The sequence below is a fragment of the Mirounga angustirostris genome, unplaced genomic scaffold (genome assembly GCF_029215605.1).
Source record: "Mirounga angustirostris isolate CCGP_5_RB_7025 unplaced genomic scaffold, mMirAng1.0.hap1 SCAF_1, whole genome shotgun sequence".
In the NCBI taxonomy this organism is placed as follows: domain Eukaryota; kingdom Metazoa; phylum Chordata; class Mammalia; order Carnivora; family Phocidae; genus Mirounga; species Mirounga angustirostris.
The window spans coordinates 55313825-55320417 of NW_026991709.1; the positions used below are offsets into that span (position 1 = coordinate 55313825).

The 6593-nt window shown below is 40.6% G+C and overlaps 1 pseudogene; it reads right to left on the reverse strand.

Annotated features, from left to right (window-relative positions):
* Positions 1-4991: 4991 nt before the first annotated feature.
* Positions 4992-6298, reverse strand: LOC123834532 (large ribosomal subunit protein uL4-like; annotated as a pseudogene).
* Positions 6299-6593: the final 295 nt, after the last annotated feature.

Here is a 6593-nt window from a genome sequence, read left to right on the forward strand (position 1 = left end):
GAAAAACTACAAGCTATGGAGCTCATGAAAGCAATAACATTTGTGGTTGAATTTATGTATCAGAACATTGGTTTCTAGGCTTATTTAGCTATTGTTCATCTGTAATGCAGATAAAAGCTTTGTTGCTCTGGTTGACTTAGGTCTAAGGTGGCTTGGAGATAAGATAGGCTTTCTCGGCCCCCCAACTTCCTCTCTGATGGTCACGGAGGGGCTCTGAAGAGCAATGCTTGAAAATGAGTGCATTAGAAATAAGCTAAGTGAGCTACAAGGAACACAAATATTTGCTAACCGACAGACAGAATGAAAGTATGAGTCCATGAGTAGACTCATCTATCTGATGAGATGTTGAAGAAGGTAAAGTTGATGATGATGATGGTGATGATGATGATGATGATGGTTGTGATAAAACACTTATCGAATCCTTTCTATGTGCTAGGTATTGTACCAAGTGTTTTTATTTATTTAATCCTCACAGTGAACCAGTAAGGGAGAGACTATTATCATTTCAATTTTACAGATGAAGAAACTGAGTCACAGAGTGGTTAAGCGACTTGCCCAAGATCACAGAGCTAATAAGCAATCATAAATGTGAGTAAATCTTATTGATTGATATTAATATAATGAATAGATAATTGACTAATGTGATGAATTAAGTAAGTACTTGTCTCCTTTGTATCTAGATATGTGTGTCTACATCTGTATCTCTACTATGTGCCTAATAATGTGAAACATGTAGGATAAATCAAATGAAAAATAAAACATGGTTCTCCCATTGACACACATACAGTTTTGTAAGAAAGATGCACTTACACATAATACAATCTGATTCTACATTTGTTTAAGTGCTTTTTTAATGTAGCAATTAAAGGCAATAAGAGATCAGAGATTACTTGGGGAGATCACTGTAGCCTGGAATGATTATTATTATTATTTTTTAAAGATTTTATTTATTTATTTGACAGAAAGAGAGATAGCGAGAGAGGGAACACAAGCAGGGGGCGTGGGAGAGAGAGAAGCAGGCTTCCCGTGGAGCAGGGAGCCTGATGCGGGGCTCGATCCCAGGACCCTGGGATCACGACCTGGGCTGAAGGCAGACGCTTAACAACTGAGCCACTCAGGCACCCCTGGAATGATTATTAATTCCTGATTTTATCCCACCTTCTTATTTTATCCCATCTTCTTTTTTAGAAGTGTAGGATAGGTAATAAGGATAAGAGAATTTTCTAGGTTGATAGAAAAGTGAGGAAAGATGTGGATTATAAACACTCTCTATGCAGGTATCAATATAGAGATAGCTGTGAAATTAGGGTTTGGTGTGGGCAACTGAAAAGTTGGATTGGAATGATATAGGTTTTGGAGGGTGTCTTAGCTTAGCTTGCTGTTAACAAAATGTCATAGACTGGGTGGCATAAACAACATTTATTTCTCATAGTTGCCAACAATGGAAAGTCCAATGGTAGCTGGAGTATTTGGTATCTGGTGAGAGACTGCTTCCTGGCTTGCGGATGGCTGCCTTCTCATTGTGTCCTCACATGGCAGACAGCAGAGAGAGAAGCAAGCTCTCTTGTATCTTATAAGGGCACTAATCCCATGATGAGGGCTCCACCCTCATGATCCAATTACTTCCCAAGAACCCATCTCCAAACGCTATTGCTCTGGAGACTCAGGTTTCAACCTAAATTTTGGGGGGGATACAAACATGCAGTCTGTAACAGAGTTCAAGAATTCAAGAATACAGAGAATAGAGTCTGTGTTCTACTTTGAAATTCAGTGTGCATGTTTTTGGGAAAACACAGTAGTAGATGGAAGTAGTGTGATAACAGCAGTGCTATAGCAGGATTAACGTGCTGTTGGATGCAAGACAAATGAGCACATGGATTGAGTAGACCTTGAACTAAGGAACTCTGTGAGGAAGGTACTGGAAGAATTCAGGAATGGGCTAATGAACACCCAAATCAGAGTGATGGCAATGGGAATAAAAATTAGGGGAGAGAGGGAGAATCAGGATTACCTTTTATGGCTCGATTCAGTCACTTGTGTTTGGCCACAGGTGAGAACCCTCATGGTGAATTTCTCCTGAATATTTTCTGAAGCGTGAACACCACTTTGTAATGTGGGAGTAAAATACGGTGGCTGCTGGCCCCAGATTGTTCAGTTTGTTGCAGCTGTAAATCACTGTACAAATATCTTGCAACAGGAAACTTGGGTGTCAGAGACAAAGTATGTAAAAGTGAGACAGAGGAGACTTGGTACTCTCAAAAAATAAATGTGAACAATTTAATAGTAATAGAATTTGGCACGAATATATTAATTGGAAGTCAAGCAATTCACCTGTGTGGATCATCTACTATGCACATGTCTAATTATGCTGCTACAGATTAACTCACTTTGAAAAACCGACCACAACATTTTGCATGTCTCAGAGACGTATTTCTCTTCAATTTTATGGATTTTATATGTGAAATTATTTTAAGCGTTAGTGGCAAATTACTTTAATTAGAATACTATCCTCCCATAAGTTTTCACTGGCAAAAATATTGGGGATGTTACAACCATTCCATTTTACCTGATATGAATATCATAGGACAGCAGAAGGTGGCAAACTTTTCCAGGGGAAATATCTCGCTAGCCTGGAAATTCAGCAAATGCTAAAATGCATTGGTGTCAAAGTGGGTGCTACATATTTTTTACTATAATATATAATTAATGCCTTAACTACCATAGGAAGCAGGCAAATATTTCACCCTTTGACTAGATTAGAACCTAATGCAATTTAATTTCTGAATAGTTTATGCTGAAAATTAAGGGATGACATTTGTCCTATGGGATACAGTAATAGGAAAGAGGGTAGTGATGTGCACTAAGTCTATGGAACCATGGATGTCCTCAACATTATATAATTTCTATGTCCATGCATGGTTTCCCTTCATGAATAGCTCTAGGGGCCTACCATAGCTGGCTCAGGGGGCTGGTGAGGAATAAAAAGAGAGGAGGACCTTCTTCATGATGTATCCTACAGAAGAGCTGAAAGGCGAAGAGGTAAAGGGCTAGTCCTTGTGTCTCAGCATGAGTTCCCTCTCAACTCCAGCATTCTTGAGAGTTACAGTATAGCTGGCTCACATCCTCTTCTCCTGCTCACCTCCTTGCTTCATCATCCCCACACTCTTCGGGGTTGGAGGATGAGGCCTAGGATTTTTCTTTTCACTTTCAGGCTCTCTCTGAGCTCTTAAGAAGACAGCTGAGAGGAGGGAATCAAGCCAACTTAAAGCTGGGTTGGGAAGGACACCAAACCTGGCTTTGGTGTCTTCTCATCTCTCATTCATTGCCTTTCTGTCATTACCTGGTTTGTCTTCTTTCCAGTTTTTACAGACTGAATTGTGTACCCATCGAATTCATATGTCGAAGTCCTAACTCTCAGTACCTCAAAATGTTTGACTATATTTAGAGATAGGACCTTTTAAGAGGTGATTAAGCTAAAATGTGGCCATTAGAGTGGGCCTTAACAGAACTTCACTGGTGTCCATATAAGAAGAGAAAATTTGGACACATGAGAAGAAACACCAGGGGCTTATGTGCACAGGAGGACAACCATGTGAAGAGGCAGCAAAAGGTGATCATCTGCAAGCCAAGAAGAGGGGCCTCAAAGGAAACCAATCTGGTTGGCACCTTGATTTTAGACTTCCAGCCTCCAAGGCTGTGAGAAAATAAATTTCTATTGTTTAAGAGACCTAGTGTGTGCTATTTTGTTATGGCAGCCCAGGCAAAGAAATATACCTTTGTTCTCCTAAACCTCAAGGCCCTCCTATGACTGCCTCATCTCAGCCACCATTATCCTCCCACCTACTCACAGGACTGAATATGAATTATGACTCTAAATCTAGTTCTTACCACAGTACCAAATCTTTCTCAGTGCATAGATCTGTTAACATTCAGTGAAGGATGTCTCATCTTCTCAAGATCAACATAACATTAATTTATATCCATTTGAAACCTATGGACAGATTGGTGGGGGTAGCAGAGTTGAAATATGCAGTAATTATATGTAAGATCAGCATATTAAAGTTCTCTAACACCCTGAGCTTACATAGCTCAGTGTCACTAGTTGCCCTCATGGCAGGTGTATATGCTGTCCCTCCACTTCCTAATGCTTGAAGGTTACAGGCTACGGAATACTCTTTGGAAAACTTGTACCAGATCCAATCCACAGTCAAAGTCTAGCAACTACTTGGAAAAGCAAAATCGCCTATTCCCGCAATTGAAAGATGGGATCGTTGCAGACACCATCTGTGAGTCCTTATACAACTACTCCAAGAAATATGTGTGGGTGTGTTGAGTATATTTTTTAAAAAAGATTTAAGTTTTTATTGAGAGAGAGAGGGAGAAGGGGGAGGAGCAGAGGGAGAGGGACAACCAGATTTGGAGCTGAGTATGGAGCCCGATGTGGGGCTTAATCCCAGGACCCTGAGATCCTGAGCCAAAACCAAGAGTCGGACACTTAACGGACTGAGCCGCCCAGGCATCCCATGGTGAGTATACTAATAGGAAAGTTTAGTTTAGATGGATTGGGTAATTTTAAATTGAATCTTTTTTGTTTTGTTATATAATTCTATAATAAATAGAAGTAACTTGGAAAAAGCTACCTCTCATTAGTTTCCACGTTATTATTTCAAAGCAGTGGAGTGTAATGGTGTTCACTTTAGGTCTTAGGCTGCTGGAAATTTGACAATGTCATCTTCACTTCTATCTAAATTTTTTGAGATATGTACTTACTAATTCCATGTATGATGTTAGTGAAAAATTCATCTTATGCTACCAGTATTCACATCACATTAGGAAGTTGGTGCTCTTTTTATGTTTTATTGCTGTATATTTATAATCTCCATAAGTAACCACTTGCTATGTTGCTCCTTTAAAACATTTTGATCAGGTCTTTATTCAAAATAAGCTATCCAAAATAATTTGACTTTTATAGAATAAACACATGTAAGTTTTTAGGCAGCAGGCTTCTTGTCTTCTGTGGTGGGTTTCTTTTCTGCAGGCTTCTTGTCAGCTGCTGGTTTTTTGGTAACTGCAGCCTATTTTTCCACCAAAGGTTTCTTCTGCTTCTTCACACCAAGAACCTTCTTTCCTTTCTTCCCTACCACAGGCTTCTTGCCTGGAACCCCCTTCTCATCTGATTTGGCTTCTAAGGCTGCTCTGCCTTATCCATCTTGAGTTTGTGATTCTTGGCCTGGCAAAGAATGGTGTTCTGGTGCATGGTCTTTTCATATGGGTTTAGCTTTAACATGATTCTCAGGTTCTTCAGTGAATTCTTCGTCAGGACCCTGCAATGAGTCTTCTTTCATGATGTTTGGAGGGCTCTTTGGATCTCTGGACTTTTCAAGATTCTGCTACAGTCTGTATTAAACATTTTGTGCATGGGAAAGTTGTAGTCACTCTTGAGGGAGGCAGCCTTACGCCAAGTGCCATACAGATCATCTAACTTGCGGAAAGCACTTTCAGTCCAAATGCAGAAACGTCCCACATGCCCACCAGGAGCAAGTTTCAAAATGTTCAGTTTGCTTACATTAAGTCAGGTAATTCCAGGGATGTTTCTGAAGGCCTTGATGATACTGTTGTCTTCATTGTAGATGATGCTGGGTCCCCTGCGCTGGATACGATGACGGTTTCTTATTTAGCCCTTGCCAGCTCTCATTTGCTGAGAGGTATAGACCTTTTTGATATCATTCCAGGCTTTAAGTTTCTTAAGAAGCAAAACAGCCTCCTTGGTCTTCTTGTAGCCTTCAACTTTATCTTCAGCCACCAAAGGAAGTTCAGGAACTTCCTCAATACGATGACCTTTTGACATGACCAGTGCTGGTAAGGCTGAGGCAGCCAGGGCAGAGCAGATGGCATATTGCTTCTGTGTTGTGTTCACTCTGCGATGCCAATGGCGCCGGGTTTTGGTTGGTGCAAACACGCGGCCCCCACGATACATATTTCCAAAAGCACCCTGGCCACAATGGTGAGTCCCACCATCTCGAGCTCCAGGAATTCGAGCCACGATCTGCCAGTACCCCAAGACTCAGCACGGGTTTGATGACCTGCTAATTCACTGAGAGCATATGGCTGCCTGTTGTTTTTGTGCAAGTTGGTGTGAACAAAGTTCACAATATCAGGTTGAATGGGAGCCTTGAACACAGCAGGCAAAGTAATATTTTTGTCAGATGATTCCCCCTTTTCAGAGTACACATATATCAATGGACGAGCACAGGCCATCGAGGGGAGAAGAGAGCACCATGCTCCTCAAAACATTTTTAACAAAGTTATACATATACTGATTTCAAAGAGACAAATAGTTCTTATAAAATTTGTTGTAGAAACCATCAGTCTACTTGCCCATACTCTCACTTTTGGAGGATTATTTTGGGATGTATTTCTGTGTCTCTAAATAACATGCTTTATTGCCACTTCTTGGTTTGTTGATTTTAGGCATGGCCTATTGACTTTCAACTGCAGAATTTTCAGATTGAGCTGAATTTCACCACTCCCACTCTCCACTGCACAGGTGCCACTTCCGAGCCCACATCCTCTTGATAGAGCTCAAAACAGTT